Source organism: Quercus robur, chromosome 8, assembly GCF_932294415.1.
Source record: "Quercus robur chromosome 8, dhQueRobu3.1, whole genome shotgun sequence".
NCBI lineage: Eukaryota > Viridiplantae > Streptophyta > Magnoliopsida > Fagales > Fagaceae > Quercus > Quercus robur.
In genome coordinates, this window is record NC_065541.1 from 52682910 (window position 1) to 52703699 (window position 20790).

General features: G+C 38.7%; 1 protein-coding gene and 2 non-coding genes across 4 annotated transcripts in view; 2 read left to right on the forward strand and 1 right to left on the reverse strand.

Moving 5' to 3' along the window:
• Positions 1–20790, reverse strand: part of LOC126696980 (ethylene-responsive transcription factor ERF025-like) — a 92761-nt gene that overhangs the window by 10798 nt on the left and 61173 nt on the right. The window lies entirely within an intron of this gene.
• LOC126698014 (small nucleolar RNA Z199) lies at positions 1896–1975 on the forward strand. Its single transcript, XR_007646375.1, has one exon. It is a non-coding gene; the product is annotated as a small nucleolar RNA Z199 (small nucleolar RNA).
• Positions 2317–2408, forward strand: LOC126698018 (small nucleolar RNA R64/Z200 family). Its single transcript, XR_007646379.1, has one exon. It is a non-coding gene; the product is annotated as a small nucleolar RNA R64/Z200 family (small nucleolar RNA).

Below are 20790 nucleotides of genomic sequence, written 5' to 3' on the forward strand. Positions count from 1 at the left end.
TAAAAGATCTAAATTCAATTCCCACCCACACAAAGCACTAATTGGTGTCTCTTGACCTAATAATAAAGAGTAATTAATATGGAATAGATGCCATAAGTTTGAAATACTATCGTATCTATTAAAAAAAGTGACAAACAAAAAAATCTTAGTCCATCTAAATAGAAGATACTGAAGTTGGATCTCAAATCTCTAAATCATGACACACACACAAAATAAAGGGGGAGAGATTGTTTAATTATTATCGTAAACATGTTATTAGTTGAATCTAAATTCAATAATACAAATTACTCTTCATTTAACCAGCCACAATAGAAGGCCATGAACAAGCAACAAAAAATCTAAAATAAATAAATAAATTGAACCAAAATTTTAAAGTGTAAGCTACAAGAAATATGTAATACAAATTAACAAAACCATGTGTTTCACAAGTGATTAGGTAATGAAAACTTATAAATATTCTAGTAATAATGGGTAGTAGGGGTGTGCATGGGTTGGGATGGGTGGGTGGAGGGCAATATTTATAACCAACCTACCAATGATGGGTTGGAAAAATTCCAATCCATCACCGACCCACCAATCTATAAATCTAGTGGGTCGGTTGAAAATCCTATTAGTTTCAACTTGGCTGGTTGAGCCGGTTGGCAAATTCAATTGACTTGAATTTTTTTTTTAGAGAGATTAAATGAAATTATTTCAATTAAATTGGATAATAGTTTGCTCCCTTTAATAAAAAAATGAAAGAAAAATTTGTCATTTTTATTAAAAATAATTACAAATAATACATTATTTTTTTATTAGAATGATTGAAATTTTATTACACAGAAAAGAAAAACTTCTCAAAATTTGAAATTAGACATGTACAAAGAGAAAAAAATAATAAAAAAATATTAGAGAATGCGGCTAGAGTTTATTAGGGAAGAGAAATGTGAAAATGAAAAAATAAAAAGAAAGAGAAAGAGATGAGGGAAATAAAGTGGGAGTGTATATGAGGTAGATTTTTGCAACATGACAAAGTGTGTATGTGTGTGTATATGTGGGCAGCTCGGGTTATAGCAGATTAGAAATATCTCATCCCCATTATTCAACTTGACCTACTAAATTATCTATCTAACTCACCCAAGCCGACTTGCATGAGTTGGGCTGGGTTGGGTCAGTGCCGGTTGGTAGGTTAGGCGCCTTTTTTGCATAGCCTTAATGGGTAATGGATTTCTCAACCAAAAACAACATTGGAGGAAAATTTATAGTCATCAATGTTGGAGCCATCTCATTAAGATTAGTAAAATACATTCAAACCCACCCAGGACCCAACCTCTCTTCTTTCATCCCGAAGAGAAAGGACAGGGAGAGAAATAAGGACCCATGATCTAACCCCACTCCATTGTCATCTCTACTTAAAAATAAACTTCTATCCCATGAGAAAAAAACCACATGACTGAATTTTAAAAGGAAAATTTAAGAAACAACGTCTACAGTATTGTATCTAAGTTTTGTCTTTTGTCTTTTTTTTTTTTCTTTTTTTTTCTTTTTTAACATAGAGGGCTTTCACCTATAAATAGAACTAGATTTAGAGGCTTTTTATGGGCCAGGTCGACCCAAATGGGATGGTTTGAAGTCAAGACGAAATGTTGGAAGCCCAAACCTGCACTAATGCAAACTATTAAAGCCCAGTTTAATCCAACGGTGTAAATTTGACTATGACTATAATACTATACCTCGATTTAGGGCAACCCCCTCGCGCTCAGCAGCGCCTATATAAATTAACTCTAAACCTCACCGGTCACCACTCATCCCCAACATCTCTCTCTCTCTCCCCTCTAGGGATTTGGTAGATATACTGATAATTGTGAATAATAGCGTTATGCTGATTCCGTTTATTGGGTCATGGGAACGAAGTGAAATCAGATGAGGATAGAAATAACTGCAACAAAATGATCGATCAGTTTCGTGATTACTTGTATTTAAGTCTCTGATGATTTCTTTTCGTTCCACTCTCTTTTTTTTTTTTTTTAATATTTAATTTTTTTTTTGGTTCAGAATTGGTGGTTCAATGACGAGATATGATGAGAAAAATATTGGTCCGTGTTTCTGATTAACCATGACCGACAAACCCATTTAGCACACTCTCTGATCTCTCTACAAGAACCTTCTTATTTTTGATATATGATTTTACGTTTTAGATTTTTAGTGCTTCTATTATTGTTTTAAACCCTAACCTTTGTGATAAGCACATGGTTTTTAAGGAATCAAATTGGGACCTTTATGAAATACTTCAAGACAGATAATTTGGTGTGTTTGATATTGGTTTGGTTTGGTTTTGAGTTGCTGTGATGAATCATGTAACTATCACATGTCAGACTTCAGAGATCTTAAAAGATCTATGAGATTATATTCATGTTTCTGAGCAGATTATATATAACTGCTGGCACTGTTGTCCTGGCTGTCTATGTGAAGCTGACTACCATAGTTGCAACTTATTGACTCTTTGTATTGTCTGATTCAGTTGACAATGGCTTTCTTTCTCTCTTATAACAAGCAACATAAGAACCCAGAAGTCCATGGCCCATAATAACTCGGAACCAATCCTGTTACTTCTGAATTAAGGTATATAGAGCATTCCAAAATAAAATAAAATAGAGAATTAAGGTATCTAAGAAATACATTTGAGTTAAAAGAGTTTCAACTTTTATTGTCCCCTCTTTAATCAGTTTTTTAGTTGGCGGAAATTGAAATTCAAATCTCTTATAATACAATTACCGGTTAAGCTAATTGGAACTTACAATTTGAGTGGATTTAGTTATTTGAAACTTATTGAAAGTTCTGGTCTTATACCTACTGGAAGAGGCTGAATTAGGAATTACAGTTGCTACCTTTAGTTACGTAGTTGCTTATACCACTCTTAAAGGGTAATCTCCTCAATAATCAAATCAAGCTTCAATCGTAACACCAACAACATCCCATTCCATATGCCCAAGTAATCAGCCATACGAAGATTTTGTTTACAATCAATCAGTCTGGCATAAAAATTAGTAAATTACCTCATAAGCAAAGTTTTTAGAATTTTTTTTTTTTGTTCTAAAAAAATTGTCATATTCTTTCCATTTTGTGTTTGGATTTAGACTTGTAAGTTGTAAGGACTTCAACCTAGAGAAGTCTTAATTTCCTGTTGGGATTTTTCAGACCAGATCCATCATTCCAGCGGCTAGAGAATTGATTGATGCACTTGGAAGTTGAAAGGGAAAGTTAGATATCAGATGAGAATCATATGAATTATCTCTGCAATATTAAACCCAAATAACAAAACAAAACAATAACCAAAAAAATTGTTCAGAAAAGTAAAAGCACAATGGCTGAGGTTCAAAACAAAAATCTTGCTTAGAATTGCTATTGTAAATCTATACACATATGGTAAGAATTCATATTTAACAAAACCATGTGTTTCACAAGTGATCAGGTGGTGAGTAATGAAAACTTATAAATATTCTAGTTCTAGGTAGTGGAATTAATTTTCAACCATAAACAACATTGGAAGAAAACTTTGATTTCTAGGTAGTGGAAACAATATTTACAATGTTCACACTTGTTTATCCTTCTTTTTTTTAGTACTCTTGCGGTCTTCATTTCCTTTGTTGTTTTATCTTTACGTCATCAATAGGGTTAGTAAAATACCTCCAAATCTGTCCTTCACCCAACCTTCTTACTCTTATCCCGTTATCCCGAAGAAATGACGAGACGAGACGGGGACTAAGAACCCATGATCCAACACTATTCTGTTGTCATCCCTACTTAAAATCATTGCTCTCACATGTCTTACATCTTTACATAGAGGGTATAAGAGAACATCACAAGTTTAAGGATTAAGATTTTCTAAAATTCTTAGGGTATTCTACCAGATAGAATTCGTTTAATCCCCATCTTCTTTTTAAAATAAAAGGTTAAGATTATGTCACCTCATCAGCCACTAAAAAAATAAATATTTTCATTTAAAAAAAAAAAAAACTCAAACTAACTCACCGTTAAACCCAAAACTGCCCCACTCTCCCCTCTTGCTACCAATCTACGGTGTCCTACCACACTCCAATCAAACTCCACCAACCCATATTCGGGTTATCTTACAATGCAGTCAATAGTCACAAAATCAAAAGATCATCCATATTGCCAATTGAAATAAAAAAGAAAGGTTTGAAACCGGTCTTGTTGGGCATAGCAGGGTCTTTCACACTCAAAGACAATGGCCTTGGTCAGTTGTAAAAATGTAATTGATTAATACACTTAATAGCAAACGCAACACCTGCAAAATGTTTGTTTATGGTTGTAATGGGTGATCACATTATAATATATTGCACTATTACACATACAATCAGTGAATAGTGTTGCTTCAAATACGCAATATTTGTTTTTGTAAAGAATAATCAGTATTTGGGTAAGGCTGTGTCTCTGGGGGTTGATGTATCTGTTCATACATGTGTCTATTGCCAAGGGGTGCAACTTTTCTTATAAATACCAACCCTCATTTGCATTCATATACAATTCATTATCAATAGACACGAGGTTGTAGTATGTGATCACTACTCATTATCGTGCACATTTAGGACCAACACAAAATGAGGAGATGCCTACTTACTGTACCTCAGAGGTTGAGACCAACTTGTGGAGTTGATGAAAAGTACTTTGATACAACTTCGGACATAAAACAGTAGAGAAGGGAGATACATTTTTTGTTATACTTTGAGGGATAACTGTGACCTCCTTAACGAGCAAAAACTTGATTTTTACTCAAATATTTTGATCATGTTCTATTATTGTAGGGATAAGAGCTCAAAATCATATATTGGACCTTGGGCTTTGTCCAAGGACGTTGAACGGTCTAAGGAGAGACACATATTTAGTAGATGTTCCAATTTAAAATCTCATGAGTAAGAAACGGGTGGAAGGTGGTTCGAGGAGAAATTTCTCCTCGAATATGATAAATGTAGCTCAAGTATGTATTTCAGCAAAAAGAGTGACCCTTCAAGAAACTCCAATGATAAGAACGTGTCTCATGAACATATGAGAAAGAAGGAAACCCAAAAATATCTAAGGGAAAGCTATTACCATCGCATTAAATGTACTGCAGCTACTTTTCTGGCTACATTTATGTGGAGAAGACCTCTAAACAATGCTGCCTTAACTACCACAACTCACAAAAAGCCAGAGAGGGTGTCTGATGGGACGGGTACTCAAGTAGAAACTTAGATGATCAACAAATGTAGGATCAAGATGGCCCAAAGGGAACTATATAATGTGAGAGATCCTCCATGAAAAAAGGATCGAAAAAATAGAGAGAGAACACTGTAGCAATCTAAATTGTTCTTGTATTCAATTGTGATCAATTTATATAAGTGTGTCCTTCTCGGACAGTGAAGTGATTCAGTTTTTTTTCTTTGTTCTTGCTCGATCATCTTCCAAATCCATACTAGCTGTTGTCAAATTCATTAGGACCTAGTTCTTCGACCCACTCTCTACAAATTTATTGTACTGGGCTCATTGGGCCAAGGTCACATATATCTTTGGCTTGGGCTGCAAACAGGATCCTTACAATTGGTGCTGTCTGTGGGAGGAACTTGTGTGATAGTGAAAACAACGGTCAACTATGGTAGGTTCAGGTCCACACCAGGCAGAATCCATAGCATCCTAACATGAAAATCCTTTCGCCAACCTTGAGCGTAGGAGAGATCAAGAGGGCAGCGTGCACACTACGCATACAAGCAAAAGCCATTCTCGAATTGGGAGTCACGTCTCTCAAGAGTAACATAATAAAGTCATGCAAAGGGAGATCGACCATCTAAAGAGGAAGTTATGCCATGCACAACGAAGACGAACTTCTTCCCCATCTGATTCCTCTTCCGACGATGAGAAGGATAGCAATTATCAACGTAGATCAAGGACTCCTCCTAGTAAATCCTTCTCATATGAAGAGGAGCACCACCATAAACACAGATGTAAGAGCCCAACTCACAGAGGGCTAGGAAATGATGCTATGAGCAAAGCTCTGAACTAGATTTCCAAATCGCCCTTCACGCATAGGATTGAAGGGGCAACTCTTCCTCGACGTTTCCATTAGCCAACATTCATCATCTACAATAGGCGAACGGACCCAGTGGAGCATGTGAGTCATTTCAGTCAAAGAATGGCTGTCCATTCTAAGGACAAAACCTTGATGTGCAAGGTGTTCCCATCCAGTCTGGGACCCGTGGCGATGAGATGGTTCGACGGCCTAAGGGCAGATTCCATAGGTTCCTTCAAGGAGCTCACTCGGGTATTTGGCTCTCGTTTTATAACATGTACCAGGGTTCCTCGACCTTTAAACTCCCTACTGTCTTTGTCCATGCGAGAAGGGGAAACCCTGAAAGCATACTCGAACAGGTACTAGGAGATGTATAATGAGATAGATGGTGACTTTGATGACGTCGACATAAGTACTTTTAAGAGTGGCCTCCCAACCGAGCATGGTTTAAGGAAGTCCCTAACAGGAAAGCCTGTCACCAGCCTGCGTCAACTCATGGACCGGATTGACAAGTATAAAATGGTTGAGGAAGACTAGCAACTGGGTAAAGGAAAAGCTAAGGTTATCTCTTAGGAAAGGAGGGATTTCAAGTCGAACCCATTCAATAACAACCGACCTCGGAGAGATTTTGCTGGTTAATCAGGGTCTACCAACACCCAGACGGTTAATGTAGTATTCCGAGAATCGGTGCATTAGGTTCCAGAGAAGATTAAGAACAAGCCGTTCTTTAAATGGCCGATCAAATGGCCGAACAAGATGGTTGGAAACCCCATGAGACACAACCAGAGCCTTTATTGCCAATACCATCAGGACTAGGGGCACACTACAGAAGATTGCAAGAATTTGTGGGACCATCTAGACCAGTTGGTCCGAGAAGGGAAGTTGAAGTAGCTACTGCACCATTCCAGTGGCCAAGTAAGGCAAACAGGTTCAGATCCCCGGAGAGATGCTTCTTTGAGACCTCCTCTGGGAACGATCAATGTCATCTTTGTTGCCCCTGGTAGGACCGGTTCTTGCCCTTCCAGAGTGATTTCTGTGGCTAGGCTATCCACTGAGGACAGCAATTTAGAGCCAAAAAGAGCCAGAATAGAGATCCCACTGGTTCTGGGCTTCTCTGCTGACGATAAGATTGAAACTATTCAACCCCATGACGATGCTTTGGTAGTCACACTCAGGATAGGGGGTATGATGTAAAGAAAGTATTGGTAGACCAGGGAAGTGCTGTTGAGATAATGTACCCTGACCTGTATAAAAGGCTGAATTTGAAACCCGAGGACCTAACGGCGTATGTTTCCCCTCTAGAAAGTTTTGAGGGGAAGACTATTACTCCAAGAGGTCAGATTGGACTGCCCATACAGACCGGTTCGGATGTGGTGGAAGTGGATTTCATTGTGGTGGACCCTTACTCACCTTACATAGTTATTATGGCTAGACCTTGGCTTCATGCCTTAGGAGCCGTCTCTTCTACCCTGCACCAGAAGGTGAAATATCCGTCGGATGGCCAGGCTAAAGAGATTATGGGGAATCAGTCCGTGGCTAGGCAGTGCATGGTGGCTGCCATCTTACATCAGCCCAATGCTGAGTCCTCGGCCTCTGCTAAAAGGGGCTTATAACAATCAAAAACTCTGGTATTGCCTGATAATGGATTAACCGAAGAAGCGAAATGCGAAGATCTAGAAAAGATTATTATTGGCAATGATCCGAAGAAGTTCTTTCAGGTCGGTTCCCAGCTACCTCCCCAAGAGAGGGAAGAGCTAATTGAGTTCCTTAGAAAAAATGTGGATGTATTCGCGTGGAGTGCCTATGAAGCTTCAGGGGTGGACCCAAACTTCATTTGCCACTATCTAAATGTCAATCCATCCGTTACCCCCAAAAAGCAACCTCCTCGGCGCTCATCTAGAGATCATTTTGATGCTATCAAAGATGAGGTGACAAAGTTTAAGCAGGCAAGGGTTATCAAGGAAGTTTTCTATCCTGAGTGGTTAGCCAATACTGTGGTAGTGAAAAAGAAGAATGGGAAATTGTGAGTATGTGTAGATTTCACGGACTTAAACAAAACTTGCCCAAAAGATCCCTTCCTTATGCCTCGAATAGACCAACTAGTAAATGCTACTGTAGGCCATGCTTGGATGAGCTTTTTAGATGCCTTTCAAGGATACAATCAAATACCACTAGCTCTGGACGATCAAAAGAAGACAACTTTTGTCACTCCCACTAGAAATTACCATTACAAGATGATACCCTTTGGCTTGAAAAATGCGGGATCCACGTATCAAAGGATGATGACTAAAATGTTTGAACCCCAGTTGGGCAAGAATTTTGAGGTCTACATAAATGACATGGTAGTGAAGAGCAAGGTGGTGCTTGAGCATGTGGGAGATCTTGGAAACATTTTTGAAATTCTAAGGAAGCACAAGCTACGCCTTAATGCTTCCAAGTGCTCTTTTGGTGTGGGATCAGGCAAGTTTTTGGGCTATATGGTGACTTACTAGGGAATCGAGGTCAATCCCGATCAAATTAAAGCGACAAACAGTCTACAACCACCTCGGAATCCCAAAAAAATTCAGAAGCTAACTGGAATGACTGCTACTTTGAACCGGTTTATCTCTCGGTCCGCAGACAGATGCTGACCCTTCTTCTTATTGATGAATAAATGGAAGGGATTTGAGTGGACCGAGGAGTGTGCTTTGGCATTTCAGCAACTTAAAGAATACCTATCTCGACCACCTATCATGTCCAGTCCTAAGGCAGATGAGGTCTTGTTTTCTTATATCGCGGTGGTCCCTCATGCTGTAAGTTTGGAGTTGATACAGGTTGATAGTGGCATACAACGACCAGTTTATTATGTGAGCAAATCACTGCATGAGGCCGAGATTCGTTATTTACCACTAGAGAAGGCCATCTTAGCAGTAGTGCATGGCACACGAAAGCTCCCCCATTACTTTCAAGCACATACAGTTGTCATGCTGACTCAGCTTCCAGTTAGAACTATACTTTGAAGTGCTAATTACACGGGCAGGATCGCTAAATGGGGCACAGTCCTAGGGGCTTTTGACATCAAATACATGCCTCGTGCCTCTATCAAGGGCCAGGTCCTCGCAGACCTAGTGGTCGAGTTCGCTGAACCCTCATTAGAAGAAGTAACAAAAGCACGACACATGGATGAAAAATCAATCAGCACAATCTCCTTACAAGAACCTCCGTTTTGGAAGGTATATGTTGATGGAGCAATAAACCAAAGGGGATCTGGAGTGGGGCTAGTTCTGGTCTCACCTGAAAAGCTCACCATCGAGAAATCATTAAGATTGGGCTTTTCGGCCACAAATAATGAGGCTGAATATAAAGTTTTGCTGGAGGGAATGTCCATGGTTCAAAGAATGAGAAGAAAATCAGTAAAGATGTTTTCGGACTCAAGACTAGTTGTTGGCCAGGTGAAGGGCGAACTAGAGGCAAGAGATGAGAGGATGTAAGGGTAATTAAGTCAAGTTAGGCATTTGCAATCAGGATTTGAATCCTTCAGCCTACTACACGTCCCCAGAAATGGAAACACACATACCGATTCCTTAGCCACGCTTGCAACCTCCTCAGCGCAGAGCCTACCTTGGGTTATCCTTATAGAAGACTTGTGCAAACCCATAGAGGTAAAGGGAAAGATGGTCTATGTTCACCAAGTCAAGCAGGGCCTAGTTGGATGGATCACATAGTACTATTTTAAAAAGAGGACATCTTGTCAGAGGACAAAACAGAAGTTGAAAAAATACGGAGAAAGGCGCTTCGTTTCTGGCTATCTGAGGACCAAAACTATACAAGTGCTCTTTTTCTGGGCCGTATCTACTCTGCGTTCACCCTGAGGCATCAGAGCCGCTCCTTGAGGAATTACATGAAGGGATTTGTGGAAGCCACACAAGAGGCAGATCTTTATCTCATAGAGCCATCACTCAGGGCTATTAATGGCCGAATATGCAGAAAGAAGCGCAAGAACATGTGAGGAAGTGTGATCAATACCAAAAATTTGCACCAAATATGCATCAACTAGGAGGAAGCCTTAACCCCCTATCCAGCCCTTGGCCTTTTGCTCAATAGGGCTTAGATATCGTCGGTCCATTCCCCAAGGTCACAGGGAACAAGAGGTATTTGCTGGTCGACACGGACTACTTTACTAAATGGGTTGAAGCTAAGCCATTGGCGAATATCAAAGACATGGACACCAAGAAATTTTTCTGGAAAAACATTGTTACTCAGTTCGAGATCTCTCGCACCCTCATCTTAAACAATGGCCTTTAGTTTGATAGCAAATCTTTCAGAAGATACTGCTATGATTTGGGAATTACAAAAAGATATCCCTAAGGGAATGGATAAGCCGAGACTGTTAACAAAGTCATAGTGAATGGACTCAAGAAGAGGTTGGATGATGCGAAGGGAAAATGGGTGGAAGAACTGCCACATGTCTTGTGGATATATCGAACCACACCTTGAAGGTCAATAGGGGAGACCCCTTTTTCAATGACTTAGGGATTAGAGGCTGTCATTCCTTTAGAAACTGGTTTCCCAACGCTAAAGACCAGCTCATTCAGTCCGAGCAATAACAATGAATTACTAGAAAAGAGTTTAAACTTTATTGAAGAAAGAAGAGAAAGTGTAATGGTTCAGTTGGCATACTACCAACATAAACTCAAGCAAGGTTATGATGCCAACATAAAATTGAGGCCATTAGTGCCTGGTGACTTGGTATTGAGAAAAGTTCTGGGTGCTGCAAAGAACCCAGTATGGGGAAAGCTAGGGCCCAATTGGGAAGAACCATATCGCATCACCTCGGTGGCTGGTATAGGAGCATATTTTCTAGAAGACTTAGATGAACATGTAATACTGCGCCCTTAGAATGTAAACAACCTGAAAAAGTATTATTATTAATGAAAGTTTCCTTTATCAATATGTCCATTTGTTGTATAAAGGCATGGCACTTCCCATTATTTGTTCATCTTTATAAGTGTTAAACAGATCCTAAATTATGTTAGGTCTCTCGAACCACATACTTGAGTGAAATTAACACTCAATGGCATCTTTATAAGTGATTAAACAGAACCTTAGTCATGCCTGAGTCCTCGGACCAGATACTTTGAGGAAATTAACACTCAATGGCATCTTTATAAGTGATTAAACAAAATCTTAGTCATGCCTGAGTCCTTGGACCAGATGTTTTGGGGAAATTAACACTCAACGGTATCTTTATAAGTGATTAAACAGAACCTTAGTCATGCCTGAGTCCTCGGATCAGATGCTTTGGGAAATTAACACTCTATGGCATCTTTATAAGTGATTAAACAGAACCTTAGTCATCCCTGAGTTCTCGGACCAGATACTTTAGGGAAATTAACACTCTATGACATCTTTATAAGTTATTAAACAGAACTTTAGTCATGTCTGAGTCCTCGGACCAGATGTTTTGGGGAAATTAACACTCTATGGCATCTTTATAAGTGTTAAACAGATCCTAAAACATGTCAAGTCTCTTGGACCACATACACGGGTGAAATTAACATTCAATATCTTATTTGTCCTTCACTAATTGATGAAACAAGTCCGGGATTACGCCCAAACTCCTCGGATTGTTGGTTTTGAATGGGCTAAGAATCCTCAGTTGTTTGTTTTAAGTGTGGGGCAGAGTGTAGCATGTTTGCCCCCTTTTTTTTTTTTTTTTTTTACGAAGAAAGATACTTACCTATATTAGATTCGATCTTCATTACAAGAGGATCAATTCACAGTGCAGGTATGTGGCAAATCTTTTCATTGCTGATATTTAGTCAAATTATTTAAGTCAATGATAAGTTGCTGTTATTAGATTCTATTAGAGAAATTGTTATAACAGTTTGAGTTTGCTAGCAATGGTCATAATCTTAAAGGCATAAAAAAATAAAAACACATGGAATAAAAAGAGAAGTCTTTCCATTGATTAAAAGGAAGACATATGTTACAAATAATGGCAACGAAAACAAAAACAAATCCTACATCTAGGCCTTGGATGGGTGAGAGTCCCCTTTGGAGCCAACTGCTTGGAGGTTAGCTTCTTCAGCATCCTTGGCTTTAGAGACCACATCCTTGATTGTGAGTTGATCTTCTGACTGGCTGGCTTGAGCTGGTGATGGCACCTCCTTGCCTTTCTCGGTCTCAATTGCAACCTCAGCATCAAAAGAAGAGTCTTGAATGACGAGAGGCCGCTTAGGAGGAGGCAAAGGAAGGGCACTGGATGGAGGAAGTTCTGTTGGAATCTCTCAGATATCCCCCGGGAGAAAGATGCTCTCGGACCTCCTTAGCTCAGAGTCTGCAGGGACTCCCGCCCGGTCCATTGCTACTCCCCAGGACTCAATACAGTAGTCCCTACACATTATGGCCACCTCCTCTCCTAGCTGAGCCCCAGTATCCATCACCCTATGTTCATAGGACGTTTTCTCCACAACCTCGGTGGCTTCTTTGGCCGCACAAACTGCCCTTTCAGCTGCATCTTTGGCCTTTTTCAGTTCGGCCTTAAGATTCGCAACAAATTGCTTTTGGGTAGCCAATTCGAGCTCTGTTGTGTAAAGCTTTTTCGCTGGTCCTCGGCTTGGGCTTCAACAGTTTTTAAACCTGCCTCAGCACTCAAGCGTGCGCTCTCAGCTTCCTTCAGCTTCTTGATCAATTCAGCATGCTCCTCTTTAAGTGCTCCAAGGGCCCTCTCAACATTAGCTCGGGAGTGGGCCTCAGCAATAACCTCATCTCGAGCATTCCTTACCTCCTCCTCGGCCACGAAAACTTGTTGAGTGACCTACATAATAATAGCAAAGTGATCAGGTGCATATGTATATGAATAAACATACGTTCTAGCGTCGAAATCAGAAGGGTGTTGACTAACTTACCATGGCGAGATCTCTCTTCAAAGACATAAACATGTTTTGTTGCCTGGTGTGTCTAAGGCCCTCCATGTCTCTAGGAAGAAGGAGGGGCTGCTTTAGGGCCTTGGCGAGTTAGGTGGCGTGTCCCCTTTGAGACTCCCAAATGGTGGCGTCTTAGGGAATTAGAGCACCCCCCACTTCTAGCTTAGGAGCCCATGTGCACACCCCTCGGCGTGTATCAACGCTGGTCTCCTCCCTACTCTCCACGGAGGAAGCCCATTTATCCTTGGCGTTCTTGGGCTGTTTTGCACCCTTCGGAGGAACCATCTCCCCCTCCTCCGCTTCCGGCACCTTTCTCTTCTTTTTTAAATCAGGATTGGGGAGCAACCTGACTGTGGTGACAGGTGGAGGAGGAGGAGGAAGAAGATTTGTAAGGACTTGAGTTTTGGGGACGTCCTTTGAAGAAGACCCCTTACTCCTATTGGCTATCAAACCCTTTAAGCCCGGCCTTTGCCTCAAATCCATTCCTTCTCCTTCCTCGGAACTAGTGTCTGGCCAAGCGACTATTAACCTCAGATGATGAACTGCAGAAAATATGTCAGACTTAGACTCGAAGTCTGAAAGCTCTACAAGCCCTTTCGGAGCCCTTTCCTCTTCTTCAAAGTGGAACTGGTCGATCTCAGCGTCTAGAGAATGTCGAGACGAGGCTGACTCCTCTCTCGGAGCAGCTACTAATTGAGGAACATGTTGGGGTGGCAGCACAACAGGGGGAAGGTCTCTCCGAGCCAAGAACCCCGACTTAGAGACGTCTATACGCGCCAATCTAGAGTTACCAGCCCTTATTGCCTGGCCAATGTCCTAGAATATGCAAGATAGGGATTCGTAGTCCAAAATTAGGTGAGCAGCCCATAACTATCCATCTTTGTTGATGAATATCTTGAACCTCAGTAATTTGTTAAGACCCGGTACATTAACATGGCTAAGCCTCGGAGCAACATGGTTTTTATCTGCAAAAATGTTCGAGGAGGAAATAGTGGTTAGAAAAATAAAAAATATTATCCGAGAAGGCGAAATATTAAGACAGTTATAAAAAAAAATATAGTATTTAAGAGGACTAAAATCGTTGCTAAGGGACCTAATCCTAGGGTACCCCACCTGGATCTTCCACTCGAGTTGGGCAGTGAAGACCGTCACTCCACCCCCCGGAAACAATAAGGAAGTCGTCCTTCATGCCCTTGTTTGACTTAGGAAGGCACGATATCATTCTGACGACGTCGGACCAGGACTTGAAATAATATCCCGTGCTGGCGAGCTTGTGGCAGTTGTACATGTGAACCACATCATGCCACGTGAGCCCCAAGCCCATCTGCTCGTTGAAAGCGTCTACGCAACCCAGGACCCTAAATAGGTTGGGGGCGCACTGATAGGGAGTTAGTTTGTGGTTAATCAGGTAATCTTTGGTTATCCTACCTATGGGAAGCGTCATTCCTTCCTCTATGAAAGCAATCATGGGAATGACGACTTGACTCACGTTTCTGTCAATAAGTATTCGGTCCGGGGGACAATACTCTAAAACCACCCCCTGTTTTGGTCCTAAAACCCTCCATACCAACCGGTGAGTCTACTAAGTGCTTGAATCTACCCATCTAAATAAACAGAAATGACGCGGAGAAAGGCTTCTAAAAAAGAAAGGCCGAGGAGGAAGGCTGAGAAGAAAAAGAAGAATATAAAGAAATAAAGACTCACGAGAATAAGTATGTTGATCTCTGGAACTTTTAGGAAGATTTTCAAAGATTTCTAGAGTTATGGAGGCTCAGGAGTTTAGAGTATTTTGTGAGATGGGGCGCTAGAATTCTCTAGAGCACTTGAAGATTTGTGAAGTAAAGAAGAAAACGAGTTCCCTTAGGGCTTTATATAGAGGGAGAAAATGAGTGGGAATAATCCCGCTCAAAATTCTAGAAGAAACGTTAACTGTTGGATCTATGTGCCACCGTTGGATGCGGGGGACAGGACGCTGCCTGGAACAATTAATGATGCTTCGCAGGTTTCAAAATGTCAGTAACAATTATGAGGCACGTAAAACGGTACTCCCCCACGTGTGAATCAAGAAATCAATTGGCCTTATCTCTTAAAAATCAAAACCCCACTTTTTCTCCTCAGATGAGAGGGAAAAACTAGAGTTTTGAGGGGCTATTGTAAGGATAAGGGCCCAAAATCATATATTGGGCCTTAGACTTTGTTCGAGGACGTTGAATGGTCTGAGGAGAGACACATATTTAGTAGATGTTCCAATTTAAAATCTCATGAGTAAGAAACGGGTGGAAGGTGGTCCGAGGAAAAACTCCTCCTTGGATATGATGAATGCAACTCAAGTATGTATTCCAATAATTAGAGTGACCCTTCAAGAAACTCCAATGATAGGAACGTGCCTCATGAACATACGAGAAAGATGGAAACTCAAATATATCTAAGGGAAAGCTACTACGACCGCATTAAATGTACTGCAGCTACTTTTCTGGCCACATTTATGTGGAGAAGACCTCTGAACAATGCTGCCTTGGCTACCACAACTCATAGACAACCAGATAGGGTGTCTGATGGGACGAGTACTCAAGTAGGAGCTCAGATGATCAACAAGTGTAGGATCAAGATGACCCAAAAGGAGTTATATAATGTAAGAGATCCTCCATGAGAAAGGGATCGGAAAAATAGAGAGAGAACACTGTAGCAATCTAAATTGTTCTTGTATTCAATTGTAATCAATTTATACAAGTGTTTCCTTCTCGGACAATGAAGTAATTCAGTTTTATTTTCTTTGTTCTTGCTCGATCATCTTCCAAATCCATACTAGCCGTTGTCAAATTCATTAGGACCTAGTTTTTCTACCCACTTTCTACAAATTTATTGTGCTGGGCTCATTGGGTTAAGGTCACATATATCTTGGGCTTGTGCTGCAAACAAGGTCCTTACAATTACTATTCGTGGGTCTCATATAGGACCTTTGCACGATAGAAATTCCAACGTAACAATGAGAAAGAGATGGGCTTCAGCTATCGTAAAACAATGAGATAAAATAACACCTATCCTAGACCAATGCTCTATTTGAAAATACAAAACAGAGACAATTCTAATCTTATGCAACTGTTGCCACTTTGGATTGTCCCATCCCATGCAATGCCATGTCAGCCCGTAACATTCTCCAATGGCAAAGTCAGGATAGAACTCTTGAGTAGATAATTAAGCAGAGTAAGTTTAGGAGCATTGAAAATACATGCTTCCAAAAATATATTAGTAAATCACATTAATAGAAATCTATTTATTTTTTAAAAACAAACTATTTTTCATTTTGGGTACGGAGAATTAGGAATAGGGATATAAGAATCCATAGATGGCTCTTTCCCATTAGAAGAAAAGATACAAAAAGAAAAGAAAAAAAAATTGAAAGCAAAAAGAAAAATTATTGAGTGTGTGTTTTATTTTATTTATTAAAAATTATTGATATATTTAACTTGATCTTGAAAAAAATTATAATATTTTATAGCTCCACTATTGCTTCTTAGGATGATTGATTTAGGTCGGATGGGTGACACGTTATTTATCATTCATCGGCCCAAGCTAATGGGCTTGGAGGCGCAGGAGATCTCATTCTTTAATGTACAACTATATTTTAGAAAATATTAAGCAAAAAAATTAAAAAATCTGTTCACAAACGAACATTTTTAAAGTCTTTATCTTGCACTCTTCTTCTTTTTTTTTAAGAATACTTTATCTTGCACTCGAAACAAAGTAGAAGAGACAAAAAAATGATGGACCCTCCACCAAAAGAGAGAGAGTTATATAATACAATAATTACAGCAAGAATTTTTACCAAAAAAAAAAAAAAAATTACAGCAAGAATCGAATACGGAACAGATACACCTCACCGGCCGAAAAGCATGACCTTGATAATAATAATTGGGAAAACTTCTAGCTTCCAGGCAGAATTATGGGCTCTTCGTGATGGGCTTCAACTTTGCTTACAATACCAAGCCCAAGCTGTGCTTATTGATCTAGATTCGAAAACCATTGTGGATGCTTTGAATTCAAAAGACTACTCAAAATCTATTGTCTCTTCTATTATGGAGGATTGCAAATACATGATTAGCCGGATTCCCCAAACTCGTTGTAGGCATGTTTATAGAGAGGCTAATAGATGTGCAGATTTCCTAGCTAAAGTAGGTACCTCTATTGAGGGTGATTTTATTGTTTTTCATAGTCCACCTGTGGACTTACTTAGTATTATGGAGGATGATGCCATTGGTGTGCATGTAAACAGGCTGTGTCCTGCTCCTTCCTTTGCTGTGTAGTTCTTTTTAATGCAATTCCAGTTTACCAAAAAAAAAAAGATAATAATAAGTCTGTGGAATAAAAAAATCTGAGTCCAAATATCCAAAGGAACAAAAACCCACAAGAATAGAAATGAATCCTCAACACACATGATTTGAATCTCAATTGTTGAGATTTGAGAATATATATATATATATATATATATATGAGTTAGATTCAAGTTATAGCTAGTATAACTCAAAGTAATATTACACCACACAATAACTTGTTATAGAATTCATATTTTCGAAATTCCACCGTTGAATTACATGTTTTTAACATTCTTGCTAATTTTCATTTCAATTGGATGTAAGTTTACTATTCGATCTATAAACTCATATTTTATGCATTATTTTAAACTATAGAAATTTGAATTTAAACAATTGATTGATGACATGACTATTAATCTTTTATCACCATGAAAATTTGCAAGTATGGAGAATATACGAAGATAATATAATCTAACGTTAAATTTGTCAAAATTCGCATTCAATTAAAAACATATTGAGTGGCGAAATATTGTTTAGAGTTACATCAGGTGTAACTTGAACTCAACCCAATATATATTCACTATGGCTGTGTTTGGTTCATGTAAAAGCATTTCCGGAAAATATTCCATTTTCCGGAAATGCTATTTTCTAGAAAAGAAAATGTTTTCATGTGTTTGGTTACATTTCAAAATTAAAATTTTCCGGAAAATATTTTCTGGTGTTTGGGAAAGAAGAAGGAAAAAACAAACCCAGGAAAAAAAATCAACGATCGCGATCCGAGATCACGATCTCACCGGCGCGATCTCGCGATGGCGAGATCGCAATCAACGGCGCGATCTCGCGAAAGCGAGATCGCGATCGACGCTTCGCGAGATCGCGATCGACGCTTCGCGAGATCGCGATCGACGCTTCGCGAGATCGCGATCGACGCTTCGCGAGATCGCGATCGACGGCGCGATCTCGATCTTCGCGAGATCGTGATAGACGGTGCGATCTCGCGAAGCGTCGATCGCGATCTTGCGAAGCGTCGATCGCGATCTTGCGAAGCCTTGATCGCGATCTTGGATCGCGGTCGTCGGACTGGAGCTCGCGAGATCGGCACGGACTGGAGCTCGGAGTTCACCGGCGATCGTCGGACTAACTGGAATGTTTCTTCTCCTCTCGTGCGCACGCGCGCTCTCTCTCTCTCTCTGTCTCTCTTTTTCCGGAAATACTTTGAAGTGAAAATGGAAGTGTAAAATGATTTCCGTGGTCAAAGGCATTTTTTTTCGGTCAACGGATTTCAATTTCCGGAAAATAGAATTTTCCAGACCAACCAAACAGCCTCATTTCCAGAAAAGTATTTCCGGAAGTGATTTTCACCCAAAACAAACACACCCTATGTGAAATGAATTTGCAAGTAATAAATGAAATAATAAATCTGGGACCTCTAGTTCTCTTGTCAAAATCTTCAACTAAATCCTTGGTCAGTGGATAGCTATCCATCAACAGTCTCTAGATTAAATCGTATATTTCTCCTCTCTTATGTAAACTAATTAATATAAATAAGTTTATGAATTCACTGTTACACGGATGATGCATGATTGATACGAGGACTATACTTTACCTATAATAAAACTAAGTAAAAGCAGTAAAAGGCACTTCGTTGGGTGGGGCTGTGTGGAAATAATATGAGGAGACAACCTTTGCTTTACTTTTGTCCTTTTCTGATTATGTGCTCTATTTTTTATAAACATTTTAATAGGGATGATAGAATTTTAATTTATGATATTCACTTTATAATTATTAATCTTGTCATCTAACTAAAACATCAATCAGTTTTTAGTGTAGGTTTAAGCTAACTAAAATTCACAAAGGTTAGGCAATTTTGTAATTGTACTCTGATTATATAATATATTATAAACCTAAATAAAACACTAATATTACTATTTTCATATGTGTTTTAATAAGTATTATTGTTTACTTGAAAAAAAAAAGAATTTACAATGAATTAAATCTTTTCATGTTTGCAATGATACAATTAAAAAAAAAGTATATAATTTATTAGTGTAACATATTAAACCATATGGTTTCAAAATTGACAAATAAAACTCCAGAGTTTTTTCATTTTCATTTTTATAAGTCCAAACACAATTCCATTATACTTAAATAAATTGCAATTTAATTTATTAATCTTTGAAATCTTAAGATTTAAATTGTTCCTTTAAAAGTACATGTTTCTAAATTATAAGTTTAAAATATTTTTTTTCCATATATATATATATATATATAATTTCATTATGAGAATTTATCTAATTAAAACCTTCAACCCCACCATGGTTGAAATTGGCAAGCTCCAATGGTTCCCAGGCTCCCAACAATTCAATTCACTTACAAAACTCAATGGATGGTGATGATTGTGATTGAGATAATCTACTCTCACGGTTTAGCTATGGTGAGATGGAAGAGTGTAGAAAATTGATGGTGTTCGGCTCTCTTAATAATGGATACAATTATCTCACCTATAAAGTGGGTGCTTAGGGTTTAATTCATGGGAAATGATAGGTATTTATAGTGGGAAGGGGTTGGTAGTAAATGATCTAAATAACTTTTTTTATTTATTTTTTTTTTCTGATGATCGAAAAATTTTGCAAGTGTGAATGGGTAATTGTCTTACAAATCTAAAATTAGAACGAATTTTTAAAAGTGTCATGTTTCTATTTTGCAGGTTTCAATGTCTTGCAATTCTAACAACATTACTATATTAGATACTCAAACCCAACCCGATTATAAAAGTAGCCCATAAATACAAAGAATTAAGTATGAAATTATAATTAAATTGACTAGGAATAAATCTAACAAATATACAAAATTAAAATTTAAAAAAAAAAAGTAACACATTCTTAAACGTTAACGTAACACATTCTTAATGTGTAAAATCCACAGTGAAAAGAAAAGGTTGGTATGCTTTCTCTTTCAGTTATCCATTGTCTATTGTTATCATCAACACGACAGTTGAAGTGGCAGTATTTTAAAAACATTTTTGACTTTTGCTAATCATCCCACCCATACTTTAAAAGAATGATCTATAATATAATGATGATCTTGTCTACATATGGATATATTTAAATATATTTTTTAGATTAGCTCTTTTTTGTCTTGCTAAAAATAGATTACAGCTAATTTTTTTCGTTATCTTTCTTTAACATTTCGTCGTCTTTCGCACCTAGAACAGTTAATTTTCTATATATTTTCAATTTTGTCCTAAAATATCTTCAGCAGTTGTCCTGTTTGGTGAGAAGACAGTCAATTGTCCTGCTAAAGATTCATCATTCCTTCCATCAGTCTTCTTTTACTATTCTCATAATGTGTTTTGGGCCAAAATGGCCCATTAGCATGTTTTTTTGAAATATTTAGCAACAGAGCACTGTTTCGGAAATAATTAGGGAAATACCACTTTTTCTGGTACTCGAGCTTGGTGAGCTCGAGTACCATGTTTTTTACTGGTCAAACATCTTCTCAAAAAAAAAAAATGCCGCTATAGGGC